This window comes from Bombus flavifrons, chromosome 14 (assembly GCF_040668555.2).
Source record: "Bombus flavifrons isolate JBK064 chromosome 14, iyBomFlav1_principal, whole genome shotgun sequence".
Taxonomy (NCBI): domain Eukaryota; kingdom Metazoa; phylum Arthropoda; class Insecta; order Hymenoptera; family Apidae; genus Bombus; species Bombus flavifrons.
This window is the reverse complement of record NC_138455.1, coordinates 2,047,086-2,072,558: the sequence shown is the minus strand read 5'-3', so window position 1 is coordinate 2,072,558 and position 25,473 is coordinate 2,047,086. Positions and strand designations below refer to the sequence as shown.

General features: G+C 37.6%; 1 protein-coding gene and 1 pseudogene across 3 annotated transcripts in view; one reads left to right on the top strand and one right to left on the bottom strand.

The window, feature by feature from the left end:
* The window catches only part of dpr1 (defective proboscis extension response 1), a 454,795-nt gene that overhangs the window by 292,789 nt on the left and 136,533 nt on the right, over nt 1-25,473 (top strand). The gene's annotated exons all lie outside the window — the stretch shown is intronic.
* LOC138186955 (uncharacterized) lies at nt 16,220-17,550 on the bottom strand (annotated as a pseudogene).

Sequence of the window (25,473 nt, the reverse complement as noted above, 5' to 3'; positions counted from 1 at the left end):
TGTACAAATATCAGAATAGTGGTAACACGAACTTCTAAATCAACGATCGATTTATCTCGTGCAGTGACCATTTGATTTTCTTTCTCGCAATGGAGTCTCGCAAAAAATTGTACTGTGTGGAGGATAGCGTGACGCAGAAGACCAGACTCCCTTCGCGGTCTCGTGACTTCATTTTCTGGGTTTAAGCATCGCGAATTTCTTAGGGCACTTCAGAAGAAGTTAGTCACGACGCGGCCGTCGTAAAAATTGCTCTTAAAAAAATCTTACAACCGCGATCGTACGAGCCGCGCTCGAGGAGCCGATTTCTCGCCAATCAAATAGCTGTTTCTCCCAACGAGTCACGACGTTTCACAGTTGAAAACGCATTTTTTATCGCAGCCTTAGTTACGAAAAGTGGTTTCGTGTGTATCACTAAACCGTTGGAAAGCAACGTTTCCTTGGATACGAGATGTTCCATAATATTTCAATAAAAAATTAATTTTCGAATAGTGTAATTTGAAGACATTGTAACGAAGAATTTTGGTGTTGTTCTTTTGAAATTATTGAAATTTTCGATCGAAGACTATCGATTAAGACGGACTATTATTTTCGAATAACTATGTCTTCTTGTAGCAATTTTGGAAGTTTGGTTTTAAGGATGTTCTTTATCATTCACAGCTATATTAAGAAATTAATGTTTTGTTCAGTGATAGATTAACATTTCATACTTTCGTAAAGGCATAATGTCGATACATTAGCGACTACAGTGGTATAATATTTAACCTTGCGCTTCCATTCGCTTGTAGTGGAATTTCGAGGGAGCCACTCGTTTCTACGGGTTAGTTTCCTGAAATATCCAGCGAGTGCATCTGCAATCTCGCGAATATGAACGTCACGTTGTAAGAATTCTTGTGTTATTCCATCTCTGTCACATTTATTCGTCGAGGATTGCTTGACGTCTAACAGTACTAAAAATTTCGATCGATTTTGACGACGCTAATAAAAATTTCAACGACCCAGTGTTCCACGGAAATTTTATTTCTTCATTTATACAGCGTCGACAAGAATAACGCATATAATATAGCTGAAAGTAATAAATATTGAAACTCAATAATACCCTTGATTTGATCTGTAAATGTAATTTTATAGTTACGTATTGTAACTTTTAGAATGTTCGAAAAATTCGTAGTTCGAAAGTAGACAGTTATTCGGCAAATGGAAATTTACAAAGATGGGTAAAATATTAGGTTGTCCGAAAAGTGTCCTTCTTTCGCAAACGTGTTTTTTACAACAGTGCACCTTCATACAAACGTGAAAGCAAGTCTGTGAAATGTCGTGGTGTTTATCTCAACAGAACAAAATGGATCGTACGTAATTCGACAAAATAATATAAAACAAAAAACGTTGTGCGTCTATTATTTCCTCATAAAACGAAAGAAACTTTTCGGACAACCTAATAGATGATGTTTTGTAAAACGCTGCTAGCCGAAATGGGTCAAGTATCAATATTTTCTGAATAATTGTACAGCTTCATATTGCATAAACAAGAATCACACTATATAATACTTGGAATATTCGACGCTTTCAAAGAAAATTAATGTAATAAATTCGATAGCATTTCACCTCCAGTTATTAATTATTCGTCACTGCAAACCAATCATAAAATATATCACTGAAAGCAATCATTTAGCTTTAAATTAAAATGTATTTTATCTATCTGTATTCGTGATGTAACCGTATTTTAAGTACCTTGATGTGAAATTGAGATCGACATGTTATCACATAATAACGATTCACATAGATGCAATTATTGAGTTATATTAGGTGCAAAAATAAAGTTCCGAGGAACTTACAATATTACAGTAGTTGGTAGTTCTTTTATTAAAAATATATTGAGTCGCCCGGAAAGTTCGGTTCGATTTACATTTCGATTCGATATACGTTTATTGAATTATATAGGTGCAATTTTGTTCCACAACCTTTCTCCATCTTTCAGGCAACTTAAATATTCCATTCTTCCAGAACCTCTCTGGTTTTTCAGAGAAAAACTTTTCAATCTGATCTTTCATGTCGACCAAATTCCTTAAAAATCGGCACGAACTTTCCGGGCGACCTAATGCAATTCTAATAAATAGTAATTTCATTTATCATGAGCAACGAATAATCTGGTTACACAGAGTTAGAGGATACATTTTCAATATTTTATTGTCACACGTCGTATGTTGTTACAATTTCAACGTATATAAAGTATTCAGATGAATTTCAAATTAATGTTTGAACATACATATATTGAAAAAATATATAAATACAACACCGAAACGGTACTGTTACAAACATAAATCTCATTCCAAAGTAACGAATTCAATTGTCGAAAGTTTCACAAATCGATTTGGAACGATCTCTCCTCGCCCAAGATTCTCTAATTACTTTTCCCGCTACACGACACCGTATCCACGCGAAACATGCCAATCGAACGGGTTATAGAGTTGCGTTCTCTTCGAGTTCTGGCCGCAAGACCAGCTTCTTCGACCGAATGAAGTCTCTAAGGCTTTAGCAATGATGAAAGTTTCCCACGGCAGAAGTTGACTTGTGTGACGAATACTTTTCTGGCTGTTTGGGTTCCCTCGATGGGGCCAGCATTCTGGCAGTGACAGCCTCTAGTTACTCCCTTTTACCTTCTCATGCTTCTTTACGCACGATGCGCAAACTCGGAGCAAGATTCATTTCGTGAACGACTTTTGATATTAGTAGCTTGCCATCTCAACTTTAATTGATGGCCAGATCCTACATGGAAACGCTGCCGCACCTATCATTCTCGGTCTGATAATAGTTCGTTATTCGAAGTTCGTTAACCAGATAATTGTAGCTACGCGAATAATTATGGGGATATTTGCCGTTAACTATGATGCTATATTTGACTATGCAATATCGTAAGTTTATGTTTTGTGCTTCTCACGATGCCGCGATGATGAAATACCGGGGAAAATATTAAGATTGAATTTCGATCGGACCTCTGAAATATTTTCCTATATATATGCTATTTATCTACGATATGTACGATATATGCTATCTCTGTATAATATGATAGTGATAGTACTAATAAAGTACATGCGTTACGTGCATTGTATGAAGTTTCATTAGCACTGTAATGAAAGTCGACTATCATAAATACAATTCTGAAATCTGATAGTTTTATTCGTTCTATTCCGTGAAATTCAATTCGCTGATAAAATTTTCATGGTTCATAAATGCGGCAAAGGTACGTACAGCGAATATGAGTAAACTTGTTCGTCGCTTATGAATAGCAAACGCTTAACAAAATTCTGCGGTAATCAAGCTACTATTCGGAATAAGAGGTTCGATTTCGGCTCAGATATGCATTTCATGGTTTCTCAGTATGGAATTTCAGATGCGAAGTTCATGATGCGAACGTGTGGCGCGTATATAATTGGGTCGAAACGTCTGAAAATGAGAAACGTTTAAACCCTTTGAGTACGGAGCGCTTCAGGGCTACATACTTATCACATAAACTTCTAGTATTCACACTGCAAACGTTACACGAGTCTACTGTGCGGTACTGCTAAATATCGAGCAATTATACCACGTATACTCAAGTTGTGTAGAATTAAGTAATATTAACGTCGACCAAACAAAAGTTTGCTCTTGAGTTTCGTTTCCCTTTCTTTTTACAGGCTAAAGTTCCAAATATTTGATTTACCAAAAATAAATCTAAAGGTCTCTTTTATCTCTAATTTACGGTCACACGAATTTTTAGAAATTACTAGTAACGAGTTCGTGTTATAAACGTACGATTATCTCAATACAATGTTTGTATACGCAGAACACACGAAACCATAAGATTTTGTTATAGGAACTTTCTTCTGGTAAGATATCCAATGAGTTTGACGAAAAGTCATTTGAATATTTGGTGTTGCGTATGTCACAGGCGTCGCGGTATATTTATTAATTTTTTGCCAGCCGTCTACGAGATGAGATTCGATTTACATAACTTTTTCATTCGCACTCTCGTTCAACCTCGATATACGCTAGATTATTACACTCTGGTGATAATAAATGAATGAGTTAGATTTGTACAGCTAATCTAGTTAATGAAAAAGCGAAATGCAACTGCATTTTATACAACTGCTGGCGATTAAAGAAGACAGAAGTACACGTAAAAACTGATCGTTTATCGGTCGTATTACGCCATATCGATTCTTCTTTGGCTCTTTTCATTTCACGAATCGTATCATTCATATCGTCTTGCGAAAGTTACCTCATCGAGACGAGTCCCGTAAACTTGCAGGCTCTCGAATCGATTTCAATTTGTAATGAATCTCTCGATAACAGGCAAGTCACGTCCGCGTTTGCTAATCGCAAATAAACGAAGCAGCGCGAGAAGCATTCGAGTCGGCTTGGAAATTTCCTTCGCTGACCGGATAACTAATTCAACTTTAATTCATTCTCGAATATTACTCTTTTAATTCGATGAAAAACGTTGAAACAATCTCCATTCGCTACCTTGACAATACGCAAACAGCTTTCCTAATACGCTCGCTTCTTTTCCTCTTCTTCCTCCTCGTTCTTCTATCCCTCGCTTTTTAATATTAACGAATCGTATTCTGTTCACTGTTCCGCGTCATCGATGCGACCTAAAATATTTATTCCTTTCTCCCGAAGTATCGCGACTCATCTATCGTGAATCATGGGCTTAACTCTTTCATTGTCAGACCGTATAATGGATCTTGATTGTTAAAAATTTTCTGCGAAAAGGTCTTTCAAAGACAGTGAAAAGATTTTTAACCCTTTCAGCGTTGACTAAAATGATAGCGTGCTGTGATAATTGTACCGCAAAATGTAACAATGTTACATTCAGATTTTGTCTTAACGCTGCTATTGACGCATACGGTGCGTCCTTTAAATTACCTAAAACTCAAATGCTAAGTTCTTAACGATAATTTAGGAAGGTGGGCAAAATAGCAAGCAATTGGGTTATAGTAAATATTATTAATTGAGCTTAGAATATTTCTGATATAAAAATGCAGTTTCTACTTATTCCTTGTGTGGTAGATTTTAAAGCAAGCAGTGCGGTAATTTGAGTAACCAATGAAACAATTTTTTTCGAAGCTTAACTCTCAGCAAAACTCGATTATTGGTCATCGATGAAGGAAATTGTTATACCTGCACGTAAATCTAGTTAGGTAGTCATTTTTTATAACCTCTTTGAGATTCATACTAATGGAACTTTAACGCTGCTTTGCAGTCTCAACGAGCGTTCGCTATCGGCGTTCAGAGAGTAAATATCATCTAAAAGATTTGATGCAGCCGTTCATTTTTATCCATATGGAGCACGTGATTAGAATAAATTTTCTTTCCAAGACGATGCACACGCGAGCGCGCAATAATAATCCTGCGAGCCTAGAGGGTGGAATGTTAGTCGCTAGCGATTCTCCCAAAGAACAGACAATCGAGCCTGTATGGCGTCGCTTTATGGACCTCGATGTATAGAAACGATCATGGAATCCTGCCCGTGGGTTTTGTTGGAAGTCTCAATGCGACGTCGTTTTCACGAAAAAACAGGACACGGCTTTGATGGAATCGCCAAAGAAATTCTGACTATCGTATCGCAATATCGTAAAATTTCATGTTATCTCGAGTATTCTTGAAATACCTCTTTTTACAGCATTGTGCATTATTTAAATAAAATATTTGCAACATAATTATTCGTTATGAAAGTTCATTAAGACTTGAACATCGTCTTATCTCGTTTCTCTCCTCAAAAAATGTATTGTATACGAATTATATTTACTTTCAAGATACATGTGCGATATACACCGATATTATGAAAAATTTGAAAAAATACCAAAGGAACCAGCCTAGAAATTGCACATATTAGAAAAAGAAATTAAATATACATATCAGAAATAAAATGATTCCAATGGTCCTTATAATTAGTATAGCAATTACCATAGCAATAAATTCGCACGAACTGCTGGTTTCTCGGGTTCATCTGATATACACATAACATATTTTCCATAGTTCTATCATCCGCAAGGTCTTGGTTTTCTCCGCGTGCGTGAGCGCTCATCCATTATCCTTATCTTGTCAACTTCAGCACTACTTGAAAAGTCCAATAGGATCTCATTCCTTACCTCGACGTCAACAGCGCACAATAGCCAGGGAGTATTCATTATGGGACGGAAGCGAATAATTTTCTACTAAAAGCGGAAATCCAAGTGCGCCGCCCTTGTAGCTCGGTGCTTCCTCTTTCCATTAGTCGAGTCTGCTGGCCTTGTTTATTTCGACGCGATTTCTGAACGTGGATTTAATTGCACCGGGTGCCTGTGTCTGAAGTCGGAACACGTCTATCCAGCTCGTCTGGCGACCCTCCTGGAGTCTTTTGCACCCGTTACGATTATTTTTGCACGACGGAATCGCGGAAATCGCGATCTTTTGCCGATTAAAACAGACGGAACTTGAATGGAGCCGGAACGTTGAGGATCCATTTTCTATTGCAAACGGAAGTATTTCTTTTTTTCATTTTGGAAAATTCTAATTAATATTGAAATCGAAATTATTTGCCATTTCATCTAAAACACCTTGACTACAAAACGGTAAAATACAATTTATGAAATCTTGAAATAACTTCTTGTAAGAGTGGGTGTATTTCGAAATATTTATAAAATAAGTTAGTACAAGCGATGTCTGACGAAACGACTTATACTACTGCGAACTGATACTACGTGTAGAATATTACTACTTCAATCTACTTCAATCAGTTATTATCATTTCGTTAATATCATTATTTAATTTACAGTCGTACATGGCCTCCTTTTAGAATTACTTGATGTTAAATTATTTTGTCGTCAACTTACCTATTAATTATATTTTTTCAACGATCTACAGTGAGATCCGTTATAACGAGACGTGATAAAGTGCACGCGTACCGAGCGAAAATTCAAAGTCGATTTTCTCGAAAACAAAGCCTCAAACGAAAAATTTTTATTCTATATTTTCGACTTCTTTTTTCGCGTAGAATCGCACCTTTTCCGCTTGTACCACTAGTTACCAACCACCCTGTATAGCAAACTTTATTTTAAATTTTATATTTTAACGTGGCGTCGCATCAACTGCATGTACAGTTCACGAATCTATCTTCACAATGTATCGTTTAAAATAAAATTTGCTATATATATAATAAATAAAAATAAAATAAAGCAAATTTTATTTTAACCATCCGTTGTGAATATAGATTCGCGAACTGTACATGCAGCTGATTCGACGCCACGTTAATACCTATTTAAAACGGACAAAATTTCAAGCTACTCCCAAGCTTAAATTATTCCTTAACTACTCGTTATACGTTTGACAAGCTGGGTTTTTCAGAGAAAAGTCTTCATGTTTCATGGTCAAGCATGAAATCTGCCTCGGGAGGTTAACAAGATAGCGCCTGGCGTCTTGACGCGACAGAGCAGCCTCACTATTTATTAAAAAGAACGGAGAAGCTTGGTTTGAGAGATGAGGCGACTTTTGAAAACCGGTTAGTGAGAGCGGCTCGGCCGTGAATTATTTCACTGAAGGAACGGGTCGCTTCGTTCATAGGTAATACGTTTCTCCGTATATTTCCTTTCTGTGCCTGCACGTGACGCGCCAAATGGGAATACCCACTTTCTCTGCATAGCTTTCGATGCAACTATAAAATTTTCTTAGCCACGAAAGAAGCCACTTTCTTGCTTTCCAGATGACTTTCCTACATTCGGACGATGTTCTCTTATACTTGCGTATTTGCTCGTTTGTCTGCCGACTTCGTGGATTTCAACTGTTTGTGGATAGCTCTGTTGGATACACTGACTTCGTTTCAGTCGCTTCGTTGGAATTTATCGTTTTCGAACGCTTGGTTGAAAAGAATTGGATTTCATTTTCTCAGGTTGACTTGGAACAGATTACACGTCATTCGGACGTCGAATCGAATAACATGTTCTTTAAGCTATTGGAAGCCGGCGTTTCATTACAAAGCAACTTTTCTACAAAATACTGCGTGTTGCAATGCGCGGTGCACTGAAACATTCGCACCGGTTACATGAAGCTTTTCGTCGGTTCTTTGTCCGACTGTCGCTTTAACCTTTTAACAGCGTAACTCAGGACACATTCTTCAAATTTAAAAACACGAGCGCCCATAAAAAATGTTGAGCCAAAGTGTCTACAACGAAAGGACCAATCGGTAAAACAGTAACTACAGAAAGTAAATTCTGCAGTAACGCTAATGAACTGTATATTGATAGGACCGTAAAACCAAAAAATCGTAATATCCAACCCCAATTTGTAGAACAACGATGATCGCAGTCGAGTTGCCATAGAACATTCATCGACGATCGATCGTAAAAAGGGAGTCAAGGAAAATAGCCCTACTGGTTGCCAGAATCGTCGAGGTCAGTCGTCGAAATCGTTATCGCGGAGGACAAACGCATGTTGCATAGTTAAAACTAATCACCCGTAAGTGACTTCATGCAGCAGCAGGTCGCGATAGCGTTTCGTCTCTGTTGTTTGTGCCCAGAGAGGGTTGTCGAACAACATAACCGACAACTGCCTGTTCGTTATCCTTGCAAGACTGACGTAAATGCTGCGTTTCTTGCGATTATTTCCACGGCAAGATCCATTAAGGAGACACGGGGTTTGCGAGGGAATTACATTTGAAGTTCGTCATAGCTCCGCTGATACCGCGGTTTCTGCAATCTGTTCGACTATTACAGAGGCTCGGTAAACAATGGCTTTTTTGTCAGACGAGTCGTTGGTGCGTTGTACTGCAGGAAATCTCGTCGTTTAATTAGCTCTTGGCTGGAAGATTAGAATCGTCGAATTGAGAACTGTTGCGACAACATAGCGTACAGTCGCTACGACAAGGGCAGCAATGTTAAATGTTCTTTCAATTAGTTGTTTGATGAGCCGCTTACGATGAGTTTGTCGATCTTTGAACTATTCATCGACTCTAATTATGTTCTGGTGTCTATGTTTTGCAGCGATGTATGTGGATCGTGTTACAGAAAATGATACTGACACGTTTTAACGAATAATCGACGTAGGTCGATGAATTAGCTGACCAACTCTTCTCTTTGTTTTACTTAGACTTCGCGTTTCTCAATCTCAGGCAAATGAAATTAAATATTAGAATCGAAATCCCATTGTTCAATTTCTGGATTTCAAAAAATAAATTTCAAAACATCAAACGATATTTTTGAACATGAACTCTTTTTCATCGTTCTCGTATCGTTTTAGGACTTCGTACAGTTTGTATTATTTTATTTTAAATTCCTAAATACAAGCAAAAATCTACCTGCCATTCAAGGTCCTTACAAAACGAGAGGCGAAATATGTATCTCGTTATCAACGTGTTAAGGTGGCATTTTTTCCGTGGGGAACAGGTAGCTATATCACAGAAATTGCTATTGCTTAGGCGGTGCTTTACGAGCCAGCCATCGGATGTCGGTCCCTAAACAGCCAATGAAAAATTTCCAGGGGCTCGTCTGATTCTAGGGGCTCTCGAAATTTATCGAGCGACGTTTCTCTCTTACACGTTCTCTCTCTCTCTCTCTCTCTCTCTCTCTCTCTTTCTTTCTTTCTCTTTCTGCCGTTTCGTTTAGTTGAAGAATTCACACCGGACCAGTTATTACCTGGTTACCGTGGATGCATCTCTGGGCAGCGCAACATAGCGAAGAATTATGATAACGCGTTGGGTCGAGCGATTACAACATTTGAAATTGGATGCACAGACCGGTGGAATTGTTTTCTCGTGCATCTGCTGGAAATTTTGACACCTGGAGATGTTGACGAAGATACGTTAAAGTTGGTACGTTGAAATTTGTGAGAGATAAAGAGCTTCTGTATTTTCGACGAAGAATTAAGAGTCGTTAGAGGAACAAGTAATGCAGCTAATTAATAACGAAGATAGAAATCGTGTAAGATATTATACAATATATTGAACTTATCGTGAATAAAAATTGAAGAGAGAAGTAAAAGACACAATAGAAGGTCGTGGATTTAAGACATATTTAAAAACATAAACAAGTGTGTTGTAACTACGAATATTTCAGTGAAATATTCAACTTTTCTCAAAATCTGTCATTTTCTTGCAAATATCATGCTAATCTCAATAACGCTCGTCATAAAGAGAATCCGTAATTTAGCTGCAATACAGTTTCTTTTAATCTGCCAATAAAATCTTTCATGTCTCAAACCGCGCCGCTTTAATACTCCGTCTACGTTACATGTTGCGACACAGTCAGTACGAAAGCACCAATTTTGCCAATTCCTTATAAACTAAACGCCTTAACCCTCTCTCTTTAAACCTTCTTTCTCGCGTGCACCGCTTGATATCCAAACTGCCCATCAAGAAACGTATCCTGTTGCCGGCGGAACTGCAAATCTGCCTACGATATCTAAACTGCAACGACATGGCGAATTGTGGCTGTTTTCTCAGGCCGTTTTCGTAACTCGAATCGGCTTACACATCTATTCGTAATCCATAATGCCCTCCGTGATTCCCATTGTAAGTACAATGTCGACTTATCGACAAGCATCGTGAAAGAGATTATAGTTGCGAGGGACGCTTAAACTTCAAAGAACTTAGATCGCCCAACATGGCCGCGAAGACATCGGCAAATATCGTATAGTGGTAACAGAGCAGACAAAAAGACGTTTACAGAAACGCGGCGACGACCAGTAATGCGACAAAGTTCAGTCTGTAAGTTCTAAATCTGAATCAAAACCGATACTCAAGGTTCGCTTCGTATTAGTTTGAGCGCTACTGATGAGTGAGCTGAGGATTTATGCAAATTCATATCCTTATGAAGATAATTAGAAAAATGGAGTTTAAGTGGGGGATAGGGTACCTAATTATATAGAGAAAACGTCGTTGATTTTGACGACCTTGAAATATATTGTCCAAGTTAACATTCTGAACAACTTATTCCTCTACGTATTACCGACACTCGACCTTAGTTTCCGAAATATTTGCATAAAACTCTGGTCGAATTTGTGTTACGATTCGTCGTAAAGTGGGCGCATTTTTATATAGTCCAATCTAAACTTTCAGCTTTTTATTCAGAATTATCCCTGAAAAATGGGGCGTATGTTAAAGATACTTAGCATGAATGAGTTAAGATTAGGTTGAGCTAATATATTAGGTTGTCCGAAAAGTGTCTTTCTTTTACAGAAACGTCTTTTACACATCTTTTACAACGATGCATTTTTATACAATCATAAAACCTAATCTGTCGAACATTGTGATCTTTATCTTGATAAAACAAAATGGATCATACGTAATTTGATAAAATAATGTAAAACGAAAAATGTTGTGCATCCATTATTTCCTTATAAAATAAAAGAAATTTTACGGACGATCTAATATAAAAATACGTATGCCAGAATGAAGTGTAATAGAAACTGAGAGCTCGAGAACGAAGGCTGTGCGACGGTTACACGTACAGAGGAAAAGAGTTGTTGAGAATATTGACCCTGACACGTATTTCAAACTCATTGAAATCGCGGCCTTCCCGATATAATTACCGAAGATTACGTTACGTATTAAATATTATACGGATTTACGGGGAGACGCAAATTCTCTTTTACCGTAAAATGTAAAGCTAACTGACAGTAGAACGTGTTACTTGTAGAATTTTCCCGTAATCCCCGCCTGGTGAGTGCATTGAAACATTGCAGAGATTATAGTAAGACTTCGTAGAATAGACGATTGTATGATGTCGCGCGTGTACAATGTTTGTAAGTGTAGGAAACTCGATGTATTGTTTTAGAGTTACGACGTGGAATTGCGTCGTTGCAGCGCGCTGTGTACTAGTTGATACTTAGGAGGATTAAAATCCGATTGAGGGGATTGACCAGCATCCATTTGTAGTTGCATCTTTGTTTTGCTGTATCACACCACATGCGTCTCTACCTGTAATATTTTGTATCATTTCGCAATTGCAACGTTACGAACTGTATTTGCACGTTACAGGTAAGTCTCACCTTGCGGATTTTCTTCAATCGGAATTTATACTTTCAGTTGTGCGCGACGGATATTTTGGAAGAGTGTTCTTCAATTTACAACTTTTCTCACGTTATGCTTCAAATACGTAGATATATGTATTTTATATCTCGATCAGACGAATCTACAACATTCACATAAATATCAAACGATGACACGAACCGTTCTATTTTTCACACGAAGATCGACATTTAATAGCAGCTTCGATACAGCATAAAAGTTGCCAGCGTAATTTCCTGGAACTTGTTTCAATTCTAAAGAACAGCGAACGGTACTCACAACCGCACTTTGCAATAAGTTTATGGAACAATAACGCAGATGTTATTCCTTTGTGTCGCTTTTGATCGGCCACTTAGGTTCCAAAATGGTAGTTCACTGTTCCAAGGACGAACATCCCTGTATGAACGGCTACGAATCGAAAAATTTTCAACGGCGAAACACGCCGTCGAATTTTATATTCCATGATTTTGGTATCGAGGCGCAATCTCACGTACGATATCGCGATTCTACGTTGTACGCGGAACGCATGCAAAATTAGTTTCCGTTGTGAAAGCCGTCGCTGGTATCTCGGAGCGTCACCGCACGCGTGTTTCGAAATTACTATTTCGTAATTAGCGGCAAGATCGATGGAAAGTAATGAAGCAAAACGACCCACTATCCTGCCTCAGAGGCGCTGTTTAATTTTGTAATTAAATTTGCTGTTGCCATGTATGCAATCGGTGGTTTTCGAGTTGATCTGCTATCGTTAGTCGATTTTGAAATTAAATGAAACGATACGTTGGTGGTAGAAAATGTTTCTTGTTTATTAATATTTTTATTCCTATAGGAAACAAAGATAGAAAGAAGGATTTAAATCATTAATTTACTTGCTAATACCAGCAGGGCGGTCGCTAATTGCGAGGAGAGAAATAGATATTTAACATACATTCATAAATATTAAAATACCCTAATACAAATTAATGCTAAATTAATTATTAGAAGTAATCGTTATTATCTTTTTTTCTTGAACGATAAAACTTCAGTTTCATAATATAACCGCATACAGTAAAGTTTAATTAAAACTTTCAACGACGATATTTAATACAGTAAATCTATAATCATAATAGATTTGATGAGATATCGTATCTACAATCATATCGTTTTCTGCAATCATAAATCTCCATTCGTAGTAATTCTGATGTAGGTAGTAAATCTATCGTAAAACTTTTGACATCCATATCAATCTTCTAGATTACCTTCATTGATCTGAGAAATGCATCATTCATACATGGGATACACAGTCTTAACTCGGTTACGGTTGGTTCGTGATTTATATGCGAGTTCTTTCGCGCCACTTTTCTTCTATCTGTCGCGAAATAAGCGACGAGATTCACATGAATACGAGATATCTCGATACGAACAGAGAAACTCGTTATCGAGACGGGCGAGTTCGATAGCGAAAGCATCGAAACACGATTCTTGAAGATTCACACGGGAAATATACATATGTATGGAATTTCTCGTGGCTGATACGAATGTGAGCACGGAAGTGCGTCCACTTTTCATTTTTCTGCAAGAACAGGCAATTTATATTTCTCCATCGTAACAAGATCTTGTTATTAATGCATACAAATTCATGAGATCGTGAAATTTCTATCTCTCAGATTTTGTTGATATATCGTGACTACAGGTATTTTACGATCGTGTAACGATTGATCGGTACGATTTATTGAAAGGGCATAGTCTGAATCTGCAAAAACTGTACAAATGAATCTTCTATCTGTTTATTTCGATGTTGTAGATGATTTTCGGGAAAAATATAAAGATCGCTGTACTCAAAAAGATTATAACTTGGCGTGAAACTCCTTATTTTCTATGATTCTTTGATAGAAAGTTTTTCAGATGCAAATCATTGATTCATTAAATAATTACTCCTAAAATTTCGCATATTTTTATTCGAGGTTTGTGTACCTTATTAAAATTATAATACTGAATATTACACAAATTAATCATGATAATAAATAACGTTCTGGAATTCTTTCTTTTTGTTTTTATAAATTCATCAATTAATTTAACTGAATTCCATACGCCATCATTAGGAACATCTCTTCAAACCCTTTACGTTTGTGCATATAAAATATCGTTTCAAAGTAATTTGTTATTGTGAAGCGAAGCAAGAGATAAAATGGAAAATGCCATCCGCAATAATGTTTTCGAAAGATATTACTGAAATTAATCCATGACAAGCAGTAAGAGAAATAGCGTTTCAAATGAAAGTAAGCCATCCCACCATTATTCATCACTTGGCTCAAATAGGAAGAGCAAAGAAAATGGACAAATGGATTTCACGATATATAGATCCTTACACGGATGAAGATAGCTAGAGTTACTTCAAACAAATAAACAAGATCCTTTCTTGAAACCAGATGAAAAGTGGTTCTCATATGATAATCGAAAAATTCTAAGATAGTAACTCGACAAACATACTGAAAATATAACAGATCCGCTACTTTATTCGAAGAGTATCGCGCTTGTTTAATTTTCCATGTTCAATTTTTCACGTGATTGAATTTGGCTGAATTCGTATAGTGATCGATCCATAATACCGTTCCGGATTTCTCTTACATTTATTTGCCAGAAACCAAAATTGAATTCTTTAGGTTGGTAGGATGGCGCGGGACTCGATCATTTGACATCTTTTTGCGACATGATAACGGCACTTGCGATAAACAGACCTCTAAGATCTTAGCCAGAAACACTTTTAATCTTCGCTAGTTGTGTTGTTGTAGTAGTAGCTGTATAAGAGGGTTGCTGTGTGTATTTCGTTGTAGCGTTTTGCGCTTTTTCCTCGAATAATATTTATAATGAAAGAAATGCCAAGATCATCGTGAAGAACTTTGTTCAAATGTCAAACTATCTGTTAAAGAAGATACTAAAGTTTATAAAACGGCCTGATAATATATACCAAGTATCACAAGAACGTACAAAACGCGAGTGATCGTTATCTGGAATTTTTCCTTGAGAAATTCGATGAAATCGAGGTTGGTTTATTTCGCTGTAGTTCATTTTCCGTCTGTTCGCTCCTGTTTGTGTAGATTTGTCTGCTATACGAGGCAAAAAAGCGTTTCGAATCTCGTTATGCGGCCCAGTGCACGCTCTAGGAAGCACACGAGTGATAAATTTCAAAGATCTCCGCAAGCCAGTGGAAAAGATCACGAAATTTGCAATCGACCGACTTTTACCATGCCACGACCAGGCAATGCGTCATTTCCCGACTACCTTGCTCCCGCGGGAATCTATTGCTCGGAATTTGTTTCCCGATTTTCGAGCAACATTATCGCCTCGTGCGTTCTCCCTTCATGGTGATTCGATTCGGATAATCCCTCTTTCAGAAAATACATTTCTCTGTGAATGGAAGAAAATCCCACCGAAATGTAAGGATGCTTTGGGAATTTGTCTATCCAGATTTTATCGTTAGTACAACATTACGTTATTTAAGTTAGTCTACATCAATTTTTTTAAATCTATTCTCTATCTCTTAATCGATATTCTTACATTGTTAATGTCATTACACACATATTTTAATTCTGTATGTTTCTAACGAAGCATCTTTTCATCAGATTCTCCATTTTTATAGTCTACGATTGAAGAGCACTTGTGGGAAACACTGTAAGTGACAAAAATTGTGAAATTTTGCTTTTTACTGGGAAATATTCGTTAAAAATATAGAATTGAACTGCAATTTCCCATTATAAATAACTAATAATAACAGAAAATGGTGTCACTGATACGACTAACGTCGCCTCTGTAGAAAATCATAAATTTTCAGTAAACATCGATTAATTATTTCTCGGTTTCTGTTTATATCATCTATGTAAACGAATGAAACATTGAGTTTTGTTTACGGTTGAAAGACGGCACATACAAACTTTTCTACGGATATACTTTTCTTTTTCATGAATTTCGACGACATCGTAACGTGCAAGTTCTCTGTTTCTTCCGAAAAGTCTGTTTATCAGTACCTACGGTATTTTCTACAAACTACTTTTCTACAATTTTTGTAATTACGTGAGAGCACCTACTGCTAGATGCTATCTACGAAAATTAATATATCATATTTAATATATCATGTTGCACTACGAAAGATCGTTCGCGCGAACTTTTATTCGACTGCCTCGGAATGCAACTTAATGTAATTGAGTCACTTTAAAGCTTAAGGGGGGGGGGTAAGGTTCATTCGTACAAAAAAGGCATGTTTTTGTGAATTTTTTGTGACGACACAGTTAAAATCTCTTTTTTAAAACCAATAGTACATTAAAGTATGACATTCGAAGAATATTGTGTAAAATTTTCACGGAGAAATATTAAAAAATACGGCAATGGCAGCAATTATTCGGACGCGTCTCGGAAAAAGTATAATTGCGGTGTCCCTGATAACTTGGTGCTGGATCATCTGAAATAAAAAAATCAAAGGTCATTCGTTAGATAACAGTTTTCCCCAGGTAATGTTGGGAGAGTTTTTCGAAATTTCAATTTTTCACTTTTTTGGAACACTTTGTTACTGTAAAATAGGAATAATTAACAAATTTGAAAAATTTACCTCGTAAATTAGGTACAGAAATAGTGTTCAAAATTTCAAAAGGATCAGTGCAGTAGTTTTGAAGTTCTGTGGTCCACCGACTTTGAAAACGTGAGTTGTGGAGAAAACGCTTTAAAGTTTTAAACACTAAAAAATCTGGTATAAAACGTTCATAAGCGAATTTTATCGGCTTACCTCACACTGAATCATCAATGCCAGGTCCATAAAGGATGTTGCTATCATCCATGATGTCTAAAGCATCTTTTTGCTCCTGTCTACGACGAATCCTACCTTCTTTAGTTTGTCTTTCTCAAAATTCTCAAAAGAACCTTCATTGAAGACACTGGCTGCCACATAAGCTGTAATTTCAACGATGACAGAGGTTCCACTCAAGTGCTTTGGTGAGATTTTCCAAATAAGTTGGTTCAAACTCTCATTGCTGTTCTGCGTGAAGCCTCCGACACATCGCTCCAGGAGAGCATCTTTGCTCAGATCTTCATAGAGAGGCCTGATGGCATTCAAAACATCCTCGGGAAGAGCACTGTACGTGTGTTTAAAAGAATCCAATGCATTAGCAGCTGCAGCTTTTTGCCATTCGCACCACGAGTCCGCGCCGCTCGGGCATTTTTTATGCTGTGGATTTTCGTCCGTCGAACTATAGTGAAAGAACGTTGCCCAGATAGCATTCTGCATATTTTCCATGGAATCAGAGTAACGTCTAATAGCCAAACCGTAGTATACCGTCAGTTTATCAATCATTTTAGCCGTAAGCTTCCCTTTACCAGACAGACTCTTTCTTTTGATCTTCTTTCCAGCCTTAGTTTCAGTATCGACAACGGTATTTTTGACTATTTCACGTAGTGCCCATTCTTTTTTGAACATGTCCTACACATTCTTTTATCACTATTGAAAAATCACCACCATAAGGTTTAGAATTCACTAACCCGAAGTAAGCTTTAGAATCACCGTCGGATAGGTATTAAAATCCGACATGTATAAAAATACTCGTAACTTCGTCAATTTTGCTCCAATCGACTTGAAATTTTGACACAATATTCTTAAGATATTATGCATTCAATTAAAAAAATAAAAAAATGCAAAAAATTTAATACCTCTCCCCCCCCTCCTTAAGGACAGTTCGGTAAAAACTAGGATAGACGCGTTTACTTGGTAGGAGAAATGCGTGTTTACTTGATGAAGTTTACTATAGTAGCGGTTTGATGTTAGGCAAGTTTCGAGTGGGTGGACACTCGAATTTCTTAATTTGGTATTTTCTCACAATGGAGAAGATGGAGAGGAAATAATTGACAAGTGGGTGTTTCAAAGAAGGGAAAAGTCCAACCCCTGCGTATCGACCACATCAGGTAGCGATAGGCCCTGAGAAAAGAAAAAAAGTATGCTAATCCGAAAAAAATTCGCGTCGTTGGATTGTTCTCGATTTAAAAACAATTGTCGTTTCCTTAAACTATTTCCAAAGACTTTACAATCGTATCGTTCAGCTGCAAACAGATCTAACTAATTAGTATGCAGATGCTATAACAAATATAACGAAATGCAAATACTTTTGGTGGTCATTGTGATACAGCATATCGTTAGCAAATAACCAATAGTTGTTCCTTCGGGATTTCTTGAGAGAAATCGTTTCACCTGTTCCGAGAAAGCTTTCGTTAACATCGTCCCACGACCATCCAGATAAATCTTATTGCTTTTTGCTGCTCCATTTATCGTTCGGTCGGTTCTCTGTTCAACTTATCTATTTCGGTCGACGCTTAACAGGCACATCGATTTCGGGCCAGAAATGTCTACCTTGTTTTCTTCGGTGCCTCGTAAACTCCCGCGTCTTGGTATTTTACATTCGACGGGGGTTGCTTTTCTTCTCGGCAGATATCCCTGAAGGGAAGAAAAGAACGCCGTCGTGGGTACGATGATTGATACTTTGGGAAACGCTTCGTTTATCGATTCTTCGTGGATCAAGACAGAGACGAAGGATCCTGAATATTTTGATATTTGTTGAAACGTGCTCTTTTTTTCCTTCCATATAGAAGGATTTTCTTTGACAACTCTTTTACCCATGGATTCTCCTTCTTTTTTTTTTTTTTGCGTGTTACTCGCCGAAAGATAGGAGCAAAATAGATAAAAATAGCTCGCATGTCTACAGATTATTAGTTTCTGATGATTGGTCGGAGATTATATAATGACATTATATTATGTCGGTGTGTGTTTACGAAATTTCGATTCTTCTAAGTTAGAATTTGAAAAATCATGCCATCAAATTTCATCGTATTAAAGCAAAGTGATTTTAGCGGAAATATCAGAAGGGAATAGGCGAAGAGGAGTCTCATGGAAGCTAAAAATCCTATTAAAATAAATGTTTCGCGAGCCAACGAAAAATTATGAAAACATCGTGTTCCCTATGAACACAAAAATCAATGGCGATCGGTTATATATCTCTGAAAATACCTTGTACGAATTAAATACATAAGGGAAGGTAAATGATGACGTATTAGCATTGAAACAAGTTCTGAAAAGAGTGGACTGAATGCAAATGCGCGATTCGAATGATTCAACCGATAATTGGAAAAGCTCCAAGAGTTGAGGGATCGGAGAAGTTATTCGTGCCACCGTCAAGGGGTAAAAAGAAGAGACAAAAGGAAACGGGAAATGGTAGTAGCGACAAATCCCATGAATAAGCATAATAATGGACAGCTTTATGGCAGATATCACTTATGGTGATTAAACGGGGAAACGTTGTGCCAATTTAAAATTGAACTCGCATAAAATATCTCATCCTCGATGGTAGCGACATTACAATCTTTTTTTTTTTTGCCGTGTCTCCACAAAAGGAAATAATTCTTCAAAGTGATTCTCTATTTTAAACGATGCCTTGGATAAAGTAACATGTAATTTGGATTTTAACATTAATTTGAATTTTATATTTCGGCTATATAATCTAAGATACAATAAGAAAACGTACGATTTAATTATTCCAGACGTTGCTTTATAAATCAGAGAAAGTTAAATGGGTTAAAAGATATCCACCATAAAGAAAGCTTCGATTACCTCAATTCACAATAAAGGAGCCACAGCTATCTTTCTTAAAAGGTAATCGATTAATTTCGATAACCAAACGCTGATAATTTCCAGAACGCAAACGATAAAATTCTCGGTGCACACATTTACATTCCATTAAATTAAGGGTGTTCCTAGTCTCGGTTGAAAAAAGTAAAAAGTTGGTTGCGTCGAAGCGGCCGATTAATTTCCTCATCCAAACTTTACAGCCTTTCCGCGGCTCCACGGAATATAGATCGAGTATCCGTCGGCCGATAAGACGAAGAAAGACACACCTGCCAGGTAAGAGAGTGGAGGGAAGAAAAAGATATCGATTCGGCGAGAGACGGTGGTGTAACGTCATTTTACAGACGCCGTAAAAGAACGTGGCTAATAATCCGCAAGGCTGCGAGATAGCTTTACACTCCTCTGCGAGGTTAACGCGCCTGGGAGAGCTCTGGTGCGTGAAGCGAATTACGCTGATCAAAGAACAAAAATTATTCTGCAGTTCGTTCGACAAGCACTTTGTCTTTGAAAGTCTTTAAAATCGTGTCTTTTAAAACCATTTCACTTTTTCATTTGGCGCTGGCTACGCTTGCACAACATTCTTGTCGAATAGTGGATTTTCTTTCACGTCTCTCGATGAAGTATCGTTTCAGGAATTTATACATGTTTTGATCGTTACAGTTAGATGATTAATAAAAATATTAGAGATCGTTTATTATTGATGGAGTTTTTCTTATTGATGTTTCTTCAAAGTATTTCCTCGAAATAGAATCTCTATCATTTCGAATCTCGTGCTTTCCTGTTTTCCTTCTGTATTTATGTTACAATTTATTTGTTCGTTATGGACGAAATAAAATACATAGGAATATGTGTTCTGAAACATAAGGTATAACATTAAGAGTATAGTTCGCTCACTAATCAAGATAGACAAGAAACTCATAGAAAATGTAACGAGATAAAGTAATTCAGATCGTACATGACCAGACAATATTCGTCATCATTATCTTAAGGCAATGTATATCTTTGTAAAAACTAGGTTCATTTAGACAACACTATCGTGATTTAATTTGAAAATTAACAAAGTATGATGTACTATTTTCTGGTCAACAGAACGTATTTTCAATGTTCATTCCACGATATATGTATAATTCATTGAGTTATATATAAAATTATCCAATCCAATTTTTAAACAATTAATATCTTAGTATACATGTATACGATACATATACGAATACCCTAATATCCGAACGTTGTATTATCAGAAGATAACATTTCCCAGTAAAGGATGCCTTCTTCCGTTTCAAATATGTACATATCTTATTAATGTTTATATACAATGTATTATTTTCTTTAATCGATTGTAAATTCTGATTATAAGAGTTTAGCATAAAACTAATAGCGTTCTAACTATAATTAAAAAAGCACTCAAAAGTAGCGTAACTGCAACAAATTTAGCAAAGAAAGAGCAGTTTAGTTGAAAATTTATATTGAAAAACTTGTGTCTTACTAGGCAAAGAAATGTGGAATCTACAAATACTTAAAGAATCGATAGATTAATCTTAATCTCTATTCGAATAAATGAAATCTCATAAATTAAAAATATACTAGAATAGAGAATTCCATTTTCTGCACAATTTCATCAGATCGGGTAAAAGAAGCTCTATTGCAAAAAGAAAAGATACTATGCAAAATTAATTACAGTCGTGTCATATCATACTATTACGATAGCAACAAATTAATTTAAATTAATTTAATATATTATAAAACATAGCTTCACAAATGGGCATTTCTAATAAATTTCCTGTCAGATTTCATCAATACCCTTAGTTAGTAGTAACAATACTTCCAACTGTAATTCCAACCATTGTTAACGCACTCTAATTACATACCAACTATATATATATAATATTAATTGTTCTCCGTATAATCGACTGTGATATCGACATTTCGATAAAATTACAATAATATTATCCCTTCTCCAAGAATCTCTCCACGTCACTACGTCAGTTATAATCACCATTATGTTTCGAGACGTTGAAATATCCGAGTGTTCTCATTTGCACGTTGCGCAATGAACATGATTGAACGAATGCAAACTGCGAGATGACTGTATGAACTCTAAAGGAATATCTTACACATTTTATAGAAACAACTTCTCTTTGTTTCCACGCTCCGAGACATTGTGGATTATATTTTCGAAAACACCAACGAACCCTTCTCTTGGATTAAATATTCAAAGACTGCTCTTGGTTTGCTTTTCATTGTGGAAATTCTGTACAAAGCTAGATCCGTTGGTTTCGGTAGGATACGTTTCTCAGTGGTTCAAGTTTTTGAATTTCCAAGTATTCGTTCAATCAGATACTCGATATTTCAGACTTGTGACTTTTTGAATCTTAAGATCCTCAAAGTTCCAGATTCCCGAATTTCAAAATTTCCAAATCTTCGGCGTTCCACGCTTGTATATTTCAAAATTTTCAAACTTTTACACCTTAGGCAAGGTATCTTCGTTAAGGATCTCCGCTTTCAACTTTGTCAAATATTCGTTCATTCGAATTTTTAGCGTATCAAATTTCCAAATTTCAAGGTCTCCCGATTCTCAGATATTCGCGTTATCTAACTTTCAAGTTCTGAAATGTTTGAATTACGTTATATCTACTTGCTGTATATATCATTTAGTTACAAAAATGAAACTTGACGAAGCAACAGCAAAATCAATAAACCGCAGCTGAAACAGAGCATAATTAAACGCCTGCAATCAGTCGACGTTGAAAATCACGGAACACAAACATTTCGCGATTTTATAATTTCAATTACATTATCGATTTCCGCAAATGTCACAAATTTAGCATTAACATGAAATGGACGAATATCAAGGCGCAGTGGTACTGGTTCGATAGGAATCCAATCCGCGATTGTATAAACACAATCACCAAATTCCTCTCCTTTCGGTGTATATTGCTATTTTCGCGTTAGCGACGATGAAAACGTGTCCAGAACAGAATGACCCTCATTTCCGGTTCCGCTCGTGCCTGGACGTTGTCTTGCACAGTGTGTTTGGCAAGGCCCGTAATACCGGTTGGTTATGATAGGGGCGTGATTTTTCCAATATTTCCGAGATTTGGCGCGCTTATGTTATTTTTGACGTTATCTCTTACGAACACTGAAAAATATAAATACATCGCGAATATTTGTGCAGATTCATATTTTGGTGAACACTGCTGAAATGCAACCAGAGCAGAGATTTATTCCGCCTGCTAAATATTACAACGAGTACTCGTTTTCGATATTATTTTTCGTATTATTTGCCATATTTTATATAATGTACATATTACGCAGAATGGTCCGTAACTAATGGTACAATTGGATGCAGGGTGATTCTACGAGAAGAATTAAGAGGAAAATATGAAATGAAATTTTTTTGTATGACGCTTCGTTCCTGAGAAAAAATTTGTCAAATATACTTAAACTTGGCTAAGTACAGACTGGGTGTGAATAAATAATTAACAGCATATTGTTACACATACGAAAGTAAACTGAAATTGTAAAATCATATTTTTCCCTCTAAACCCTCATTTTCAAGGAAATAAAGTTTGAACATATTTAGTTAGGAACTGATCTGATACAGAGGCATGGCATTTACAAATTTACTTTTCTTTTTTTTTCGAAACTGCGGGCTTAAACAAAAAAATTTCACATTATAATTTCGATTATACTTTTCGTATGTATAATAACTTCCTTCTGATTGTTTACTTTAGGTTTAATACGAAATTAGCCAAGTTTAAGCATACTTGTAAAATTTTCAAACCCGATTTTCTCGGAAACGAAACGTTATAGAAAAGAATTGTATTCTACATTTTCGCTCTTTTTTTCATAGAATCCACCAGTTACGAACTACTCTGTATGTATTTTACGTATTTTTGCATCGTGTATCGCTCTATACACGTATATAATTACGTGGCTGACGGGTCATCCATTACACGTATTTATTTTCGCAAAATCCCTGTAATTCGGACTAAACAAATATTAATCCCGCTACAAATCAGTTCAGCTAACAAACAAACCGCTACACAACGCTACCCAAGAGTCGGGCAAAAAACTAAAATCACAGAAAGAAACAGTACCAATGATCAATAGAGGGTGGCAGGATAAAAATGCACGTGTTTCAATGTGTACAATTTATTATCGCCTCCCCATACGTATTTCCATTCGAACAATATTGCACGATGGAGATTTTTTTCACTGTCACGCGACCGATACCAATATGAGACTTCCAATATCATGCAAGCACAACGTTACGGTTCCTATATTTATCTTTAATTACAAATATTACCGTTGTATCATGCTACAAAATGAAACGAACCCGGGTGAGGTAACAAGTCGTCGATACGAGGCTGTTTAATCGACTTCAATTAACGGAAATCCGGTGAAAAAACGGAGAGACAATAACGAAGAATTAATGTGTAACATTTGCTTCGTGCTCTTCAACGCGAACATAGGTCATTTCTAACTTTAATAAAAAGCTACGAAAAGATGGAATTTAAATACGAAGAGAAGAGTAATGAACTTATTATTAATACGCTACAGGCGGAGAATAGGTTTACATTCGATGTAATATTTCAATTAGTACTTCTGTTGAGAATTGTGGATCTTGAAATTAATATTAGAATAGTTAAATATATACTATTTTATGGACAATTCATCTAAATCTAAGATATTCATCGATACACACTTGCACGCATCTCAGCACTTTCTTCCATACCCGACTGTTAACCGCCTGAACAGTCCACATTCATTTGTTTTCGAGACGCCGTGCACACACATACCTCCACACACTGACACCCACATACAAGTATCTTTTCCTTCTTTTTTTTATTAACGTGGAGGAAATCAGCACGGACACCAGGTCACTTCTGGGGAAAAGCGGCGTGGTAGTGCCGGACTCCAACCGACTAAAACCTCCACAATGACCGTCCCGGCTGAGATCGAGAGGGGCCCAGGAACCGGTGTGAACGACCCCCCTCCCCCCACGCACAATACGTCCCCTAATGGAGCGATGTGCGGCCACGTCACACCGCGCCTCGTCGCCAGAGCCGCCTATGGTTCCCCTACCGGACTGCTTTGCGGCCCCGAGGCGCTGAGCTGCCAGCGCCTAAGTTTGAACCCCACCGGGGGGCGCGGCGGACTTAGCGCGCCTCTCATCGTAGCGCGTCCACGGCCTCTGCCGCGCCCTCACCGGTCGATCCTCTCGGGGTGGGAGTACCGCACCCTCACCCTCTCCACGGCTTCTTTCCGAAGTATAACCAGCTCACAGAAGGAGGTCACGGCCCTCTTCCTTCTCTCGCTTACCAACAATGCCTCGAGGATCGTCGGCAGCGAGAGGTCCCATCCGATTTCCACGATGAGGTCGCGGCGCGGTCGCGCCCGCGCCGGGCAATACTCCAGCGTGTGCTGCGCCGAATCCACGCTTGCATAGCAGTGGTGGCAACGCGCGGTTGCCACTTTCCCGATACGGTGCAACCATACTCACCGATGCAACCATGTCCGGTGAGCACCTGCGTCACCCTGTAGGTCAGGGGAGGCCCGCCGCCATTCAACCAAACGTTCCAGTTTGGAAGGACTGCCTCGAGGACCCTTAGCCGCGGCGCACCCGCTCTCGTGTCGAGGTTGACGCGCCATCTGTCGAGCACAGCCCGCCGAGCCCGAAACCTAACGTCGACGCCACCCGGGCCGATCCCGCCCGACAGACCCCGAGTGTGTAGATAAATCTCACGGCACCTCAGAGCCTGCAATTCGAACGGGGGAAACCCGACGAGCACCGCCGCTGCTGCCGCCGAAATGGTGC